Source organism: Triturus cristatus, chromosome 12 (assembly GCF_964204655.1).
Source record: "Triturus cristatus chromosome 12, aTriCri1.1, whole genome shotgun sequence".
Taxonomy (NCBI): Eukaryota; Metazoa; Chordata; class Amphibia; order Caudata; family Salamandridae; genus Triturus; species Triturus cristatus.
The window spans coordinates 692,784,556-692,804,065 of NC_140595.1; positions in this window are offsets into that span (position 1 = coordinate 692,784,556).

Here is a 19,510-nt window from a genome sequence, read left to right on the forward strand (position 1 = left end):
ACACGTGACGTTGGCTCGGAACCCCGGGCGCATCGGGGGGTTCCCCCGGCTGGCCGGGGGCGGGGTGCTGGCAGTGGGAGCGGCCGGGACGGTGTCTCTCCCTCGCCCCTGGCCTCCTCCGGGACGGTGCTGACCTTGGTTGTTCCGGTTCTGCTCGTGTGGCCCTCTCCGGCCCACTCGGGTGCTTTCCCACCGGTCAGCTTCGGCGGCGAGTTGCCGTGGGTCAGTTAATTTACTGTCGAGGAGGTGCTGCCTGAGCTCGACGAAGCAGTTGTTAGATAGGTGCTCCCACACCATGAGATTAAAAAGTTGCTCGTAGGTCGTTACGTAGCTTCCCTTGATCCAACCCTCGAAGGCCCGGCTGAAATAGTTGACATATTCCACCCAAGTTGTACCCGGGATCCGGGTGCAGTCCCGAAACCTCTGGCGGTACATTTCGGGTGTGAGCCCATATCGGGTGAGGAGGGCAGCCTTCATGTGGTCATAGGATGACATCTGATGGTCTGGGAGCTGTAGCAGGGCATCGCGGCCTTCGTTGACGAACCTCCCCCATAGGCCGGCTCCCCAGTCACTTCGATCGATCCGGTGGGAGGTCATGGCGATCTCGTAGGCCTTGAACCACTGTTGTATGTCGTCCTCTCGGACATACTCTCGGACGACATCCTTGGGGATGTGGACTTTCTTTTCTGTCGCTCCCGGGGTGCGCGGTCGCTCGGGCACCTCCGGTTCTTTGTTCTGCTTCCGTAGTTCTATTTCTGCCAGTTTGCGCTCGTGTTCGTAAGCTAATCTTTTTTCTTCGAGCTCTCTCTGCCTCTGTTTTTCTTCCCGTTCTTCTTGGAGCCGCAGATGTTCTAGGTTCAGTTTTTGCTCGGCTAATTTTAGTTCACCGTCCATTTTGAGTCGTGCCATTTCTAACTCATGTAGTCTGTTTTTTTCTCTTTCTTGGATCTCTTCCTGCGAGAGGCCCGTTCCTCGCTCCTCCGGAGCCGTGGCGTTCCTCTCTGATGCTGCATCGTTTCGGTCTGGGGATCTGGCGACCCCGGTTTCTGCCCACGACTCAATGGCGTGCTTAAAATCGTCTTTGGTACTCAGGCCGGTGGTAGCAATGCCTAGTTCCATGCAGAATTGTTTCAATTCACGATGGCTGTACTCTTCCAATTTATCCATCTGGAATTTCTCGGTGGATCCGCTCTCTTTGGTTGACATCGTGGTTTTGTCGTGGGGTGAGCTACTCTCTGTACGATTACGCGTTGATTCGGATCGCGCCGCTGGCCACCAATGTTAGACGGACCGGGAGGGTCGGCCGAGGACAAGGGGAGAGGTCTCCGGGGAGAGCCGTCTCCAGCGATCGTACAGATGAGTAACTTCCCCCCCACAGATATACACCACACAGGGATAGGATTTAACGTTCTTTATAAGCGATTTCTTAAGGTACGATGGAATGGTACAAGGAGGTCTGGACTCAGGGGTCCCCTCGATTCTAGTCTCTGGGTTTGGGAAAGGGGGTAGCGGGACAGTCTGGTTACCAATCTGGTAGCTGAGATGGTCTGATGGATAGCTCACAATCCTCGAGCTCGATGTTCTAGCTTTGGACGGGCCGCGGCAGCGCCAGCAGGTCCCGGTGAAGGTGGTCGTTACACGGTCCGCGGCAGCGCCAGCAGGTCCCGATGAAGGTGGTCATTACACGGTCCGCGGCAGCGCCAGCAGGTCCCGATGAAGGTGGTCGTTACACGGTCCGCGGCAGCGCCAGCAGGTCCCGACGAGGATGGAGGATGCAGAAGGCCGCGGCAGCGCCAGCAGGCAGGACGATAGTTCACAAGGCAGGGCTACGGCAGCGCCGGTAGTCCGTCAAGGCTGAGTTCTTCTCGGTGTCTCTCGACTCCAGGATACAACTGCCTTCCTGCTCTGGAGCTGCCCTAGTTATAGGTCTGGCGCCCTTTGATGTCCGGACCCTCGCACGTGGAGGTTGGAAGGTCCGGGATGAGGGAGTCCAGACACCCAGCAGGGGGGTGGAGCCAGCGCCCGGGGGAGCTGGAGGGCGATCGGCACCTGGCGGGGGAGAGCCATCGACACTTCTTTCTCCCATTGACCTGCCAAGTGGTCCGTTCACCTCCTGGGTGGATGGTGGTGCCGGGATGTCGGGGCCTGGCCAGGCCCAGGGTTAGGGTCGAGCTGAGGCCACGCGGCCTCGTGGTGCAGTGTCCAAGATGGCGGCTGGTCCGGCCGGGGGAGCCGGTAGTGGTTTGGCCCCATGATACATGGATGTCCGGGGGCAGGAGTTCCGTCGGGAGATGGGGTGCGGGTTGTTCTTGTGGGTAACACCTGGAGGGCCGGGGCTTGGGCCCTGTCATGCGGGGAGGGAGCAAGCCCTTCACGTGGCCTGTCCAACACCAAGGGACATACCCATGCACCATGCACAATGCACAGGGACTTGCCAAGTACATACAAGGTAGATGACACTTGGCCCTGCTGTAGACAGCACAAGGCAATCCTGTGACCACTGTACACTCAAACACCAACTCCACATGCCACCTACCTAGCACATGAACTCACATTCACTGTCATGCCAGCATGCACCATGAGGGGATAGACACATCACCTGGTAGACCCAATGACAAATCAGACCACACCCAACAGCATGCCTGGTCACCCCCCCCCCCTTACACAAGCACACACCCCCGGGGCAGCCAACGCAAATTGCCACTCCCACAATGGACATGTGACACAACAAGACCAATCCATAGCCAAATAAGCATCCCAACACTCATTACACAGGCCTAATAACCAGGAGTACATATCAATCTGTCCCCCGCAAAATACCCATCCACAAGTGCACTATGAGAGGATTGCTAGACATATCCAACTACCCAGAGGAACTGTGCCAACTTGAATATGTATGAAACATGGATGTTGCATGAAACACCATTAACATTGTCTCTCTCTCACACACAGGGCAACGTCGTCGATCTCCCCCCAACACTGGGGGAGAAGAATCACAGGACCAGGCTTGGCGTGAAGATGATCCCACCGGCAGCGACGACTCTCACCACTCTGTGGATGACCCCGACCAACCTGGCCCCTCTGGTGCCCAAGCCCCTGCAGCACCTGCGTCAGGTACAACTGTGCCAACCACCACCCCCATTCCTGCCACATCCCAGGATTCACCCAGGAGCCCTGCTCGCACACAACAACGCAGCCAGTCTGACCAGAAGGGACAAGGTACTCCGGGCACCCAGGAGGAGGCAGGCGATCCCGCAAATGCCATCCCTCAGTGGTCCCGGAGACCCGATATGCCCACAACGGCAGGCCAGGCTCAAGTGGGCAGGGGGGGTGGGAGTGGAGGACGGCGGAGGCGCGAACCTGACCAGACAGCTGAGGAACCCGTTATGTCACACGTCCGCAACATCCTGGACACATACCGGCGTGACACCAGGGGCATCAGCCAGGTAGTGGAGACCCTCAACGAGATTAAGAACCAGCAGGCCGAGCAATATGCCAGTCAACAGCAACACCAAGGACGGATAGAGGCAAGACTGGCTGAGCTCGTGGCGGTGCAAATGGACATGAGCTGTTCACTCCGTCGGATTGCCGAGAACATGGGCAACCCTCCCTGTGCCACCAGGCGAAGACCACCACCAGCCACAGGGAGGGAGGAGGAGGAGGATTTGTCCGACGGAGCATCACAGACATCGTCACGGCCTGCATCTGAGGGTCCCCCCAGGAAGGTGGGTCGTCCACGCAAAAGACCGTGAGAGTCAGCGGAACATCACCATCTCCCAGGTCACCTGGCCTGGCACCTGGCCCTCTGGCGCAACAGCAGCACCTCATCCAATGACATTCTCTGCCACATGGACTTGCTGGTCACTGTCTGACCAATGTTGACAAAGACTGTGGCATGGACTCTGATGACTTACAATGGAAAGGATACCAACTCCCCCTGTGAACTTTGGATTCTAGACACCCGGCGAGCACCTCTTTTCATCCCCCAAACACGTACCCCACCACTAATAAAAATCATCAAAATCACGAGATGATGCTGTCATTTTGCATTATTCCATAACATGTGTGTGTTGTAATGTCAAAACATGCCTGAGTTTTGAAGTAACTCCAACCATCCATACCCTGGGGTCTGAGTCTGGCACAGGAAACACATGGGTCACAATGTATCATCCAATACAGACATGGAGCACCATATTCACCAGTGATGGGCCCAACCAGCTGAGGGGGTGCCTGCACAACTGTGCGGACAGACCTATTTCGAAGAGCAACAGTCATGCGCAGAGGTCAGGGATCATATGGAGTGTCCTGGGGTGGGAGTCCCAGGTATGTGTAGCCAGGTGGGAGAACTATGTCCTGCATGCTGGAGTCAGGTGGATGTGGAGAATGGTGGCCAGGCCAAGGTTGGACGCATGGAGATGGCACAATGGGGTCTTGGATGACAGTGCCACAAGGTTGTGTTGGGGTCGTGGTCGTGGGCTGCATCCTGAGTGTGGGCGTGGATTGTGAAGGTCATCCTGCAGCTGACAGTGATCCATTGCAGCTATCTCTGTTGGACGGTGATGTGGCTGGGTCGCCGGATGTTGAAGCAGAGCTGTGCAGATGCACCCTGGATGTGGACAAGTATCACAGGAGTTGTAACGTACTTGTCCGTAGAGTGCAGGGTAGGATTAGACACGGATGTTGTCGTTGACCTGGGGGATGGTCTGTCTTGCCTTGAGGTGGATCGAACTGTGGATCTTGTGCATAATGTAGAGTGTGCTGAAGCCTGAGGTACAGATGCTGGTGATCAGCATAGCACATGTGAGCAAGCAATCCACGATGCACACCAGCTCGTGTGCGTGGACACTGTGTGCCTGTGCAGGGCCCTTGCGGGTGGGACACAAGCAGTTGACCCAGCTGTAAGGGGACAATCTGTAGATGAACACCTCAGTCGTGTACAAGTCCAGCATCAGGTTGCCGATGTTCAGCCATCTGCCAATGGATACCATGCATTATTCAATATGAGAACTGGCATGGACTGCGTCTTTGGGGAGGGTGAGGAGCACCTGGCTGTCAATGGGACACCAGATGATGATGAGATGCAGTGCGCATGTCATGGTGTAGAGGGGGATCCTGGACACATTGTAGACTGACACGCTGAGACATGATACCTGTGCCATGTGTCCCACAACGACACCATACTACATGCAGAGGTCTGCAGTACCACTCCCATGTCCTTGTTGGGGTACAGAGCCGGTGGGGAGTAGGAGGGACATGACCTGGTTGGTGTGACAGGGCCTGGAAGGCGTGCCAGCGCTGTGTAGGCAGTTGGAGTTGCACACTCATTATGCAAAGGTGTTGTGTGGGCGATGAGTGCATGCCTGAGTGCATGCAACAGATGTATTGGATGGACATTGCTTGGTGGGTGGCCTCAACATCATGGTGTAGCGTGATGTGGCACATGCAAGGACATGAGGCACGTGCAATATGCATGTAGCATGTGCAGACGGTCCAGCCTTTGCCACCGCAACTGTGTCACACACAAGCAGATTACACCCAAATGAATGGGTGGAGGGAGGAAGGGGGGTGCGTCTTAGAGGCGTGTGTGTGAGACAAAATATAGAAACTCTCTGTGCCCTTGCTGGAGGGCCTGCAGCAGCAGGCGCCATGTCCTGAAAATCATGCCACAAGTTGCACACAAAGACAAGGATGTCGGAAAGGACTACTGCAAAAGGTGTATGTTAAGGAAGGAGTGTCTGGTTCAACATGGCACACACACACACAATGGATGCACATGCAGCAAAGTGGCCGTTGTGGGGACTGAGATGCCAAAATAGCTACACAGCCATGTACATCATGCACAATGCATATTATAATCCCTGACAAACAGCTTGCATCTTGCTACTCTACACATAGACTCATAAGCACAATCTGTGATAACTATGTCAGACATGCCGCATGCACAGAGGCAAGAGACCTGCATTGACAGAGATGAGGCACCTTGGAGGCTGAGGGACACCTTTATTAGTCATGTTCGCCGGAAGGCAAAAGCATCTATATTAACAGATGCACAGGTCATGTGGCATGTGGGACCTACACTGGCGCCCCCCTTTGCACCACAGATGCTGGAAATCCATTGAACTGGCACACAAGTGACGGGTTTGAGCTAAACACCCCCTGCTGCTCACGGAGAGGCTGCTATTCACCATTGAGCCTCTAATGGGGATGTCCCACACTATGTCAACCCGGTGCATCCCGTATGTTTCCGAGAGCAGTGTTACACACATTGATGCCTTCACCACAATCCACAATCACATTACAGATGACTGTCACCAAGTGTGACTATCAATTCAGGTGAATCCAGCTCCATGTCATGTGCCCCATGGTGATTCTACATGTATGCAAAGTAACCAAACATGAACAGGAGCAGTGCACACACATTCCAAACAAATGCCACACCCAAAAAGCTGTGCTGCATCCCTTACCCTAAGGAGAATTCTCAACATGTCCGTGCATGTAACGCTGATTCCGCACACGTTGCTGTATTCATGAGGAATAGCAGGAGCACAACAATGCCACCAGCAGACAGTATGCGCACATACCTGGGGATGAGAGACACACAAGAAGTCAGCCAAAAGAAGCATATCCGCATGCATGGGCATGTACTCGACACGTATAAGGTTGTCAACATGCTAGGTGAAAATAGTGTCTCAGGAAAGACATTCTTTTATTACACCATCACTTGAGTGACACATCCAAACACACCTCTGACTCACTTGGCATACATGCAGATGGACCCACACATTGCAACACATGCCACACAAGGCTCAATGCGTGTACACTCCGACACTGGAACTCACCACTAAGCAAAGAAGTTGTGTATGAGCCGACTCCGGATGTCCTCGTCCTCCTCCTCCTCCACATCACTTGCCTCGTCACCAAGCCCCTCATCCTCCACGGGTGAATGTTCCTGCTCATCCGGATCCAGGATGAGTGGCACAGCTTTCTCCACTGCCATGTTGTGCAGCTTGCAGCACACGCGGAAGATTTTGCAGACCTTCACCGGTGCATATGGGAGTGCGCCGCCGGTCTTGTGGAGGCACCGGAATCGGCTGTTCAGGAGGCCAAAAGTCCTCTCTATCACTCGCCTGGTCTACCCATGGGCGTTGTTGTAGCGGTGATCGGCAGCCGTTCTGGGGTTGCGGAGAGGCGTGATCAGCCTTGGCATGTTGGGATAGCCAGAGTTAGGGGTGGGCGGAATTTGCGAAATCCACTTTCGCAAATTATCGCGAAAATGTTGAAAATTATCGCAAACAAGCGGAAATATCGCGAAGATGCGGAAGTTTTTTCCCCGCGTGTTTGCGAGATTTTCTGCATGGTTGCGGGTCGCCAACTTACCCATGTGGTTGCTTGCGGGCGCGGCCATTTTGTTTTGAGTTGTCTCGCGGTGCATGATCGCGAGAAGAAAGACGTGATCGCGCGTCGCATGACGTCACTGCGGGCTCGAACTGTCGCAAGACAGCGCAAATGGCTAAAAACAATACAACATCTCATGGAGAACGCAGGGATTCAGGTAAGGTGATCGCGCGCGCGCGAGAATGTATTATTTTACAGCGCGAGCAAGAAACAAATTATCGCCAAGCTGTGGAAACCGGAAATTTTGACATTTTCGCGCTCTCCGCGGAACGCGAAAATGCCAAATTATCGCAACTTCCGCGAACGGAACGAAATTTTCGCCCAGGCCTAGCCAGAGTCCCCTACATGGCAACATCATGGACAGAAGTGGGTCAGGAGAAGCAGTAAGACAGAAAGATGACGCTAAATACAGGACTAACAGAGTATACCCACCAACAAGACATGCTCGTTCGTTGCGCAGCTGCAGCATAATTTCAGGCACCCTGCTACGCCTCATGATGTAGGCATTGTGTGCTGATCCTGGAAAATGAGCACAGACATGGGAAATCACCATGTTAGCAAGACACACCACAAGGGCATTAATGGAGTGGTAATGTTTACGGTTGCGAAAGGCTACCTCCTGTGCCTGTGGTGGTACCAAAGCCACATGTGTCCCATCAATAGACCCAATGAGATGGGGCATCCCTCCCAGGGCATAGAAGTCACCCTTGACACCTGTCAACTGCTCAGGATTTGGGAAATGAATAAACTCATCCAGGCGAACCAACATGGCCTCTAAAAAATCATGCAGGACACGGCTGAACATGGTCTGGGACATGCCACCAACATCAGCTATGGTATATTGAAACGTACCCGGGGCAAAGAAATGTAGGGCTGCCATCACCTTCATCTTGGGTGTCAGTGCAGTAGAATACCTGTGTAGCGGTTGGGCATATGGTGCCAGCCTTGCAGTCAAGTTCTCAAGCAACCGTTGGGTGAAGTGGTAGCGGCGTATACAGTCACGTTCCCTCAGGGCAGCCAAGTCTGGCATTGGTCAGGGGAGAGGCAGAGCCCTGCAGTAATTTGGAAGGGACAACGAAGAGTAAGTACAGTATAACAACAATGTCAATGTACTGAGCACATGTTCAACAGCCAATACACATATGCTACATACAGAGTCAGGTCTGTGCAATATATCCTAGACACGTATGCCAGGCAGGTGACACTCCTACCAAGAGCCAGCTACAAACGTGGATTCTCAAGCTCAACATGACATGGCATGAAACTAGCTGTGGGCCAGTGTAAGTGAACAGGCAGACGCATTACAGGAGTGACAGACATCCACATATGTGCAGAAGAAGGATGTTTATCATACAGACAGGTTGCGGAACACTAGAGGCACAGGTCACATGTCCTTGAAAAAAGGACAGACCACACCTTGCCATGAAGGGGTACATGTCAAGACTGATCACACATACATTGAGACTACGCAGATATGTCCTTGTCTCGCAAGTCCATGTTCGATGCATGCATACACACGTTACGTCTGATTCCACATGTGTCCTGGTGTGCTTAATAGTGTGCCAAGCCCATCTACACACAGACACATGTTGGATGCAGCAACTGCAGATGCATTTGACGGAACACCAACAGCAAGTTTATGGGAACACATGACACACACATGACATAGTCACATCATGCAACGCTGGTAGTCACATGTCAGGTGTAATTATCCGTGTACCTGGCATCAGGGGACAGTTGCGGGTGTTGGTGACTGTGCCATGCCAGTGACGCATTGCTCAACAAGTCTGTACTACATGCACACATGTCAAAGGTGTGAAGGGGATGTGTAGCACATAGTGCACCATCACACATGACATGTGTACACAGCTCATCACACATCTATTTGGTTCAAACATGAGGAGATATGTGCCACATTACAGCCTGACACACCTAGGCCCGAGACATATAGGACTGCACTGACAATGACTTGATGTCCAGCCTTGGCCAAGTATGACAGCTCAATTCCTTTCTGTGTGCCACCTGTCACCAGTGTAAGGTGTGAAACGCACCGTACACACGCTCTGAGGGCGTGTGTAGGGTCCATATCACTATGGTAGTGTTGCCGTAGGCGTACGCCATAGGGATACGGTCCGTACACGCGTGTGTAGGGTCCGTATCACTATGGTAGTGTTGCCGTAGGCGTACGCCATAGGGATACGGTCCGTACACGCGTGTGTAGGGTCCGTATAACTATGCTGGTGTTGCCGTAGGCGTACACCATAGGGATACGGTCCGTACACACGTGTGTAGGGTCCGTATCACTATGGTAGTGTTGCCGTAGGCGTACGCCATTGGGATACAGTCCGTACACGCGTGTGTAGGGTCCATATCACTATGGTAGTGTTGCCGTAGGCGTACGCCATAGGGATACGGTCCGTACACGCGTGTGTAGGGTCCGTATCACTATGGTAGTGTTGACGTAGGCGTTTGCCATAGGGATATGGTCCGTACACGCGTGTGTAGGGTCCATATCACTATGCTGGTGTTGCCGTAGGCGTACGCCATAGGGGTACGGTCCGTACACGCGTGTGTAGGGACCGTATCACTATGGTAGTGTTGCCGTAGGCGTACGCCATAGGGATACGGTCCATACACACGTGTGTAGGGTCCGTATCACTATGCTGGTGTTGCCGTAGGCGTACACCATAGGGATACACTCCGTACACGCGTTTGTAGGGTCCATATCACTATGGTAGTGTTGCCGTAGGCGTACGCCATAGGGATACGGTCCGTACACGCGTGTGTAGGGTCCGTATCCCTATGGCGTACGCCTACGGCAACACAACCATAGTGATTCCTCTGTCACCATGCCCAGGTCTGTGGAGAGAGCCCAGCCATTCACCCTGGAGGAGAATGTGTCACTGCTGGATGTCATCCTCCCACAGTACCCCGGGCTGTATGGGAGACCAGGGGAGCAGGTGAGTGCTGACTCCACTAGCTTAGACTGTGCCCCTTTTTTGTGAATGTACCTTCTGGCATTGTGTCCAGGTGTGACAGACATGCAATGTACTTTAGAGTGGGGCCCGGGGGGGGGGGGGAATGCCTCATGTCTCCCATGCAGAGCATGCTGTAGTGCATGTCTACTCTGCACTCCTCACTTGCATAGTGCTTACTGTGGCAATCACTGCATGGTGCATGCCACATTACGCCTGGCTAATCCTCTTGGGAATGTTGTTTCTACAGTCCTGATGTGAATCTGTGGTCCCCCCAGTGTGACAGGTGACTGTACCCACAGATGTGTGTTAGTTGAGTGTACCTGTGGTGAGAGTGTCCAAATGATGTGTTCGTCCCCTGGACATTGGTGTGTGTGAAAGTCCCCTGTCATGTGGGTGAGTGTCTATGTGGAGTGTTGCACCCCAGCTGCATGAGGGATGCATATACCCTACCCATCTGATGTGAGCAGGGAGCAGTGCTGTGTGTCTGCCGTGCTGAGCCAGCCCCACACCTGCGACACCCCCCAGTCTAGTGGCACATGTGCAGAGTGAGGTTTGTACCCGCAGTTGCCAATGGCAGGTGATTGTCCTATGCCTGTGTGTGTCTGTGTACTCTGCTGAGGTTGCGTCAGTGGCCTGGGGCATGTGACTGCCTTGAGGTGCTGTAAATAATCCTGGTGTAGCTTGTGATGCACAGTGTTAGCCAGGATCATTGATTGTGTCACACCCCTCATTCCACCTGTGTACTTTCAATGCCACGTAGTGCATTTGGCCTTCCCCAGAGGATAATGTCCCTATGACAAAGGTGCAATGAGTTTGCTGCATACTATGCCCTGTTCAAACCAGCCAAATCGTTCAAATGTGTGTCTCTGCGACATGTAGCAGGTGTATTTAAGTTGTCTCACTTTGTCATCCTCACAGGTAGGTGCCTATGCCAAGGGGGTGATTTGGAAGCAAGCCGTCAGTGCCGTGAGGGCGGTGGAGGGTCGGAAGCGGCGCCTGTCCCAGGTGAGGAAACGCTGGCAGGATATCTGGTGCTGGACCAGGAGGATCGCCCGGGTCCTGCTGGGGGACTCACCAGAAGGACATAAGAACCGTCGGCGCCGGCGGCTGACCCACATCATGAAGCGTGTACTGGCGGTGGTCTTCCCAGAGATGGATAGGCGCTTACAGGAGAAGCAGCAGCAGGAAGGGGGTAGGTACATGTGTGTTTGTTGTGTGTCACCAGCTTTTGGAAGTGCGCAGTCGCATGGATACACTGCCAGGGTTTATATGTGCAGTGCATATCCTGTTCCCCCAAGTGCTGTTCTTCCTCCCTTTCCCTCCTTGACATGTGTTCCTTGGTCGGTGTGTAGTCTCTCTTACACAAGGTTATCTAGGCTGGCAGTTAATGCAAGTGCCCAATGCTTGCATCATCATGTGTGGGGGTGGTGTGTGACATGTGTTTGGACCTTGCCTCTGCCCTGGCCAGTTCAGTCATTGTGGGGTCCATGTTAGTTGGCACTGATGCTGAGTCCCGACATAGGAGTGTGTCTTAACAGTGTACTGTCTTACAGCATGCATGACCAATGTTGTGCCCTCAGACATGATGTGCATGAGTGGGAGATGTGCATAGTGCAGGGACGGTCGCTTCTGTTGCAGTCATATCCATACAGGACCATGGAGGAGTGTGGCCACTACAGTCACCTGGGGCACCTTTTCCTAGGTATCATGTGTGTCCTCCAACAATGTTGACATTCTCAGTGTCTTCAGCATAGGTTGGGCTCTGTGGCATTGTACCCTGGCCTAATTAGTATTTACGTTCAGTGTGCTTCATGTGTCCACTGTACAGGGTGACCCAATTTGGCTTGTGCATACTCACAGTGGCCAGTGCCTGTGTGTTTTGGTACAACTATCTGATGATGGTTGTTTATCAATTATATGTGTGGACAGGCGCACAAGGGGTAGTTCGTGTACATTCAGGATTTATTGAAGGGCATTTTTTTAATCCCCGAGAAAGAGGTGTAAGTACTTACTCTGTCTCAATCACATTGTCTCAGGTAGGGGGGGGTTTGTGCGGGCAAGGCCTACATGTCCAAACCGTGTGTGTCCTTGCCAGGTCTGGCCTGTGTGTGATGGTTGTCTGAACATACACTCAACATGCAGTAACCCAGTCATGTTGGGCATAGTTTAATGTATTTGCTAAGCAGCATGTGCCAAAAGTTAAATGGCATGGTTCCTGCTCATCCCTTTTTTGGCAACGGTGTGTGGTCCAGATGCTGTGCTCGACTGTCCCCAGAGACTAGCTCCTCTGTCTCATTTGATATCAAGTTATTTGCTGTTTTGTCATGCTCTCCATTGTTTCTCAGTGGCATGGTGGGTCAACCAACTGTGTGGTGCAGGACCTACATATGTGCGTAGTATTGTAGATGTTACTCATGTTGCTTTTCATGCTATGCACTGTGACCTATGTAGTTTTGAATCATGTGTCATATGTATACAGGTGTCTGATTATTTCATGTCTCTTCACCTTGCCCACAGCATCGTCGGGGGAAACCGAGGGAGACACTGGCACGGACCTTGAGGAGGGATCCAGCACCGGTGCCACCTGTGGTGGCGAGTCTGGCACAGCGAGTGGCACGGAGGCCGAGGGGAGTGAGGCGGAGGACCTGTCCAGTCCCACCACCGACTATGACGCTGACGGGTCCGAGGCTGAGCTCCCAGAGGGGGCGGAGGCTGCTCCCAGGGCTGAAACCAGCACTCCATCTCTCGCCTCCCCCTCCATTACCATCACCGGCCTCCCACTTGCTCGGGTCCCTTCCGTCCGTGCTAGGCGACAACATGTCTCCTTCGTGCCAGGCACCGCACCCCCTGCCCTTGTCTCCCCTGCTGCCGTCAATGCCGAGTCTGTGGATATTCTGCGGCAGTTGCAGGTTGGTCAGACATCGCAGCTTAATGTCCTCCATGGCCACACCAGACTGCTGACACAGATGGTGTCGTACATGGAGGGCATGTCAGCAGCGATGTCTGACCAACGGATATTGCTGAGGTCCATAGACTCGTCACTGACTGCAGCAGTGGGTCTCCTGCAGTGCTCCGTCCCCCCCTACCCCTGCACCATCCACACTTCCCACTCCCATGCCTGTCCCACGCACACCCAGACGTCCCTATGCACGCACCCCACCAGACACAGGCAGCACACCACCAGGGAAGGCCAAGCGCACACCTCCTGTCACGCACACACAGGGGGAAGTAGGCACAGCCACTGGGTCGGGGGGCAAACAGCAGCCACGCAGCCACAATGGGAGTCCGCAGTCCTCACAACCCACTTCCTCCAAAACCACTCCCCTTTGCTCTCCTGCCCAACTGTCCGATAAAGAGTCCTTCATGGCCAGTGTGTCCCTCAGCCCCAGTGTGGCACCACCCCGCAAGCGGTGGAGGCAGTACCCGCCAAGGGAAGTTGAGTCCCCCCCCTGTCCACACCCTCCCCCAGTAGCGCTGCAACCCATCCCTCCGACCCCCCCCCCTCCTTGGGTACTGTGGTTTATTCGGGTGCAGGGGAGATGCTGGGTGAACTGGCAGTAGTGTGCAGCGCTGTGCTCGATTCCACCTGTGGCGCTGCCCCACCCCCTGTGGTGGAGTCGTCCGTCCCTGCACCCACAACACCTACCCTTGCCCCTCCTGTCCCTGCGGTGCCTGGTCCTTCCCCCCACATGATGCCCCCCATTCTGTGGATGATATGGAAGAGTGAACTGTGCAGGCAAGCTAGGGGAGACGCGTCCAAAAGTGTCCCCCACCAGGACTTCGCACATGGCCTGGCCTATGTGCCCTGTATATAGTGGACATTTATTTTGCACTCATTTTTTTTGCTGAATAAAGCATTTTGTTTTCATTTGCACACTAATGCTTTTCTGGTCTTGCTGTTGGTGGTGCTGCTCCATGATTTGGGGTGATGATAATGTGTTAGGTGTCTGGGAAATGTTGTAGTGTGCTGCTCATGGGGTTGACCCTGGTATCTGTGTGCCATCAGAAGGTCTCTGCAAATAATCTTTGGTCATGTAAGCTCTTACTGTATGCTGACATTGTCTCAAGGTGTGTTCCTTCCTCTGTGGACCCTGACATCTTCCCTGCAGGGTGTTTCCCAATTGTTGTGCTGAGCTGTGTCTACATTTCCTGGGTGTGTGACGGATCCCTTCAACTTTGGCGATGCATGCTCAGCAATGTCTCCACCTGCATCATTTGTGGCATCCTTAGTGGTCACTGTACTAGTGTATGGAGTATATTGACATGACTTCATGTGGACATGATCCCTTTTACGCACTATGCACCCACCTCTCCTATGTGTGGGCACTGCTGGGAGGACTCTGCACCCACCCCTCCTGTGTCTGGGCACTGCTGGGAGGACTCTGCACCCACCCCTCCTATGTCTGGGCACTGCTGGGAGGACTCTGCACCCAACACTCCTGTGTCTGGGCACTGCTGGGAGGACTCTGCACCCACCCCTCCTATGTCTGGGCACTGCTGGGTGGACTCTGCACCCACCCCTCCTATGTCTGGGCACTGCTGGAGGACTCTGCACCCACCCCTCCTATGTCTGGGCACTGCTGGGATTGATAGGCACCCACCCCTCCTATGTCTGGGCACTGCTGGGGCTGATGACCACACACCCCTATGTGTCTGTCCACTGGCGTGGTACGGCCCGTACCCATGCCTTTGGGACGTAGGTACGGGCTGTACCGCCATTGTTGGGGTGCCGTATGGGTACAGCCCGTACCCATGCCTTAAGAGCGTGGGTACCAGTCGTACCACGCCCACCCCTACGTCACCCCAACAATGGCGGCACGGCCCATACCCACGTCCTAAAGGCATGGGTACGGGTTGTACCGCCATTGTTGGGGTGATGTAGGGGTAGGCATGGTACGACCAGTACCCACGTCCTAAAGGCATGGGTACGGGTCGTACCGCCATTGTTGGGGTGACGTAGGGGTGGTCGTGGTACGACCCGTACCCACGCTCTGAAGGCCTGGGTACAGGCCGTACCCCCAATGTTGGGGTGCCGTAGAGGTACGGCCTGTACCCACACCTTAAGAGCATGGGTACGGGTCGTACCACGCCCACCCCTACGTCACCCCAACAATCACAGTACGGCCCGTAACCACGTCCCAAAGGCATGGGTACGGGCCGTACCGCCATTGTTGGGGTGACGTAGGGGTGGGCGTGGTACGACCCGTACCCACGCTCTTAAGGCGTGGGTACGGTACGTATCACAATTGTTGTGTTGCCGGTTCGCGTCCATGTCGACTTCCGTAGTGGCGGACGCAGGCCTTGGTGGACACACCCCCACCCCCGAAGTGACCAGGCCCTGGGGGTCAGGTATGTACAGGGCATGTATGATTTTTGACTTGGGTGGGGGTTATGTTTCCTGCCCCTGCCCCCCCCTTTGCCCCTGGGTGTTATTCTGACCTTCTGCGGCGTCTGCGTCGGTTCCTGTACACCAGGTCGACTGCTATGAGGGCCGGGATGACACGTAGTTTGGGGTCCATGGCTGTCCGTCGCGTACAGGTGCTCCTTCTGCGCGTCGTCCTGATTTCCCGGCAGTTTTTGGCTGCCGTAAAATATAATCCATGCGGAGTGACGTGGGCACGAATCGTACTTGCTGGTTTGTGAAACGCTGCCTGACTCCGTCCGGATGTCACGTCCGCGGTGTCCCGGATCGGAATTGTGGGTATGTTTTTCCCGGTCGGTGTTTTTTATTTTTTTTTTATTTTATTTTTTTAAAGTTTTTATTGTATTGTTACTTCAACAGTGGCACAGACAATATGCAGACATCACACAATATAGACAGTAGACAACCCATGGATATAGAAGCACATGACTTGGAAAGTAGTATGACTAGCCCTCAGGTAGTGGAGGCGACCCCCCATACGAGGCAATGTCAGGGGCAGGAGGTCCCCCAGGGCATACAATCAACAGCATATTAAGACTCCATCCAGGTAAAGTACTTATTTCTGTGAGGTCGCTATTGCCACCATTTCAACCTGTGGAGCAATGCGGCAGTCCCAAACATATCACACTTATCCCATCCCCGGGGTCACCATAGCTCTGCGGCCCATCCCCGTGTCTCATCGTCCCTCAAGGTAGTATCGTACAGCTGTCAGTCGCCCGATCAGCACCTGCCCATAGGGAAGAGGGTCCATCGCCGCCGCCATCAGGCCAGTCCTGGGGGGGAATCACTAGCATGGGCCTGCAGGTATTGCGTTAGGGTTTCCCATATATCTGTTGGTTTTTGAACTAGCGGGTAGTGTTTCCGCATATATAGTATGATACTCCTGACAGTACACCAGGTCGGTCGGTGGTTTTTACGATTCGTACGGAAACGGTGTTTCCTTACGAATCGTACTTGCATGTTTGTAAGGTATTTTTCCCGGGTACGAGTCGGACGGAGAAAACGCTCTGTCCGACGGTTCGTACCCGGGTTTTAACGGATCGGAATCGGCACCTAAGTTGGTGAGCGGAAGAGGCTGGTGGAAGCACGTGGACAACAGATGGTGGGCAGAGGAGCAGGGGTTAGCACACAGACGATAGAGGGTGGGCAGTAAGGGAATAGAGGAGAAACACAGAGGGGAAGTACACAGAGAAGACAGCTGGAAAATGCACACACTCATGTAGACTGCATAAACCAAAACTAAAAAGTAACACTTGAAAAAGTGAGCAGTGGAATGACACAGTAATGCGTCCATACGCCAGGGGATGGAACAAACACAATAAGAGAAAGGAAAGCCTATGGAAGCAGACAAAAAGGAAGCTAATAATGAGAGTGAAAATGAAGTCAGCCAGTTGTAAGCTATTGGCGGCTTGTAAGCCCACTGTAAGGTAACAAAGGTCTAACAATAGACAGCACAGGTGCCGTCTTAGGTGAGACATGAAATGTTGTTCCCTAAAAGCAAGCAGAGGAAGAACAGAAGCCAGCCAATCAAGGAAATCACAAAGAGGCTTTTCGCCATCAGGGAGACAAGATGGACAGGCTGAAACAAGGAAAGCCAGAGTGACTGTAAAGTCAACCAGTGGTAAGCTATGCGTAGGCTGCAAGCCCCTGTGTGTTTTTGGTAAGTCCAATATATGCCTTTCACAATCAGGCAGTTAGCACTGTCTGGAAGGCTTGAGCTACAAAGTAAAGAACTAAATTTCATTTGCATTTCGGACAACTGCCAAGTGAAATTATGACATACGGTACAATCAACCATTCCCTGGCTTTTCAATCAACAGTATGTTGCATTGTGTGCCTTGTTGTTTTGTTTTTAACGCTTTCATTGTGGAGTCAAAACCAAGGGTGGCAAAGTGGTGTTGGAAAAAATGTCAGAACTGGCTAAAAGTTGTATATATGCCATGGAGGGACTTGAACGTAATGTTTTAAAAAATTAATAATTATAGTCCTTTTAAAATGGTAATTTCACATTTAAAACCAACAGTTTTACATGTGAAACTCCACTCACATTTAGGTGTAGATTCCGATCCTGGAAAAACCGGGTACGAACCGTCGGTCGGAGTGTTTTCTCCGTCCGACTCGTACCCGGTTGAAATACATTACAAATATGGAAACACTATTTCTGTATGAATCGTACAAAACACCCACCGACTGAAATATACATACAAATGTGATCCGGGAAAGCGCCGACGTGACGTCGGGACGCATTCAGGCTGCGTTTCACGAACCAGGAAGTACGATCCGTACCGGCGTCACCCCGCACGGATTAAAATTTCCGGCACCCAAAAACTGCCGGGAAACAGGACAACGCGCACAAGGAGCACCTGTACGCGACGGACAGCCATGGACCCGAACCTACGTGTCATCCCGGCCCTCATAGCAGTCGACCTGCTCTACAGGTACCGAGGCACACGCCGCCGAAGGTCAGTACCACACCCAGGGGCAAAGGGGGGGGCAGGGGCAGGACACATAACCCCCACCCAAGTCACACATCATACATGCCCTGGACATACCTGACCTCCAGGGTCTGCTCACTACGAGGGGGTGGGGACGTGTCCAGCAACGTCAGCGTCCGCCACAACGGAAGTGGCTGACGACGCGAACCGGCAACACAGCAATACTGGTACGTACCCTACCCACGCCTTAAGAGCGTGGGTACAGGTCGTACCATGCCCACCCCTACGTCACCCCAACAATGGCGGTACGGCCCGCACCCACGTGCCAAAGGCCTGGGTACGGGCCGCACCAGCACTGTTGAGCGTGGGTACGGGTACATACGGAGTGCACCCCCACCCATGTAAGTATGTAGCATACCCACACCCCACCAGTGTATGTACGGAGCGTACCCCCACCCCACCAGTGTATGTATGGAGCATACCCCCACCAGTGTATGTACGGAGCGTACCCCCACCCCACCAGTTTATGTACGGAGCGTACCCCCACCCCACCAGTGTATGTATGGAGCATACCCCCACCCCACCAGTGTATGTACGGAGCGTACCCCCACCCCACCAGTGTATGTACGGAGCGTACCCCCACCAGTGTATGTATGGAGCGTACCCCCACCCCACCAGTGTATTATTGGAGCGTACCCCCACCAGTGTATGTACTGAGCATACCCCCACCCCACCAGTGTATGTACAAAGCGTACCCCCACCCCACCAGTCTATGTATGGAGCGTACCCCCACCCCACCAGTGTATGGTTGGAAGAAGACCTGTCCTTCAGGACTCATGCCAGGAAGACCGCAGGGGTTTGCTTCGGTTTACTGAGATCAGCCCGAAAGGTGCTACCTCTGCTCCCTGATTCAGCAAGGAAGCTGTTGATACGTGGCCTGATTCTATCGAGGCTCGATTATGGGAATGCGCTGTTTCTCGGTGCTCCTGAAGCGACCTTCAAAACCCTCCAACAGGTGCAAAACGCAGCTGCGAGAGTCCTTATGGATGTTCCCAGAAGGCAGTCTGCTACCCCGGCCCTCAAAGCGCTTCACTGGCTCCCCGTGAAGGAGCGGGTGAAATTTAAAGCGCTATGTACAGCCCACAAAATTTTACATGGCAAAGGCCCCCCCATCCTTGCTAACATGGCCCGTCCTTACAAACCCCCACGTCTGCTGCGCTCGGACCAAAAACACCTTCTGCAGTTAGCGAGAGTAAGAAGAGCTCGTTCTGGGGGCAGGC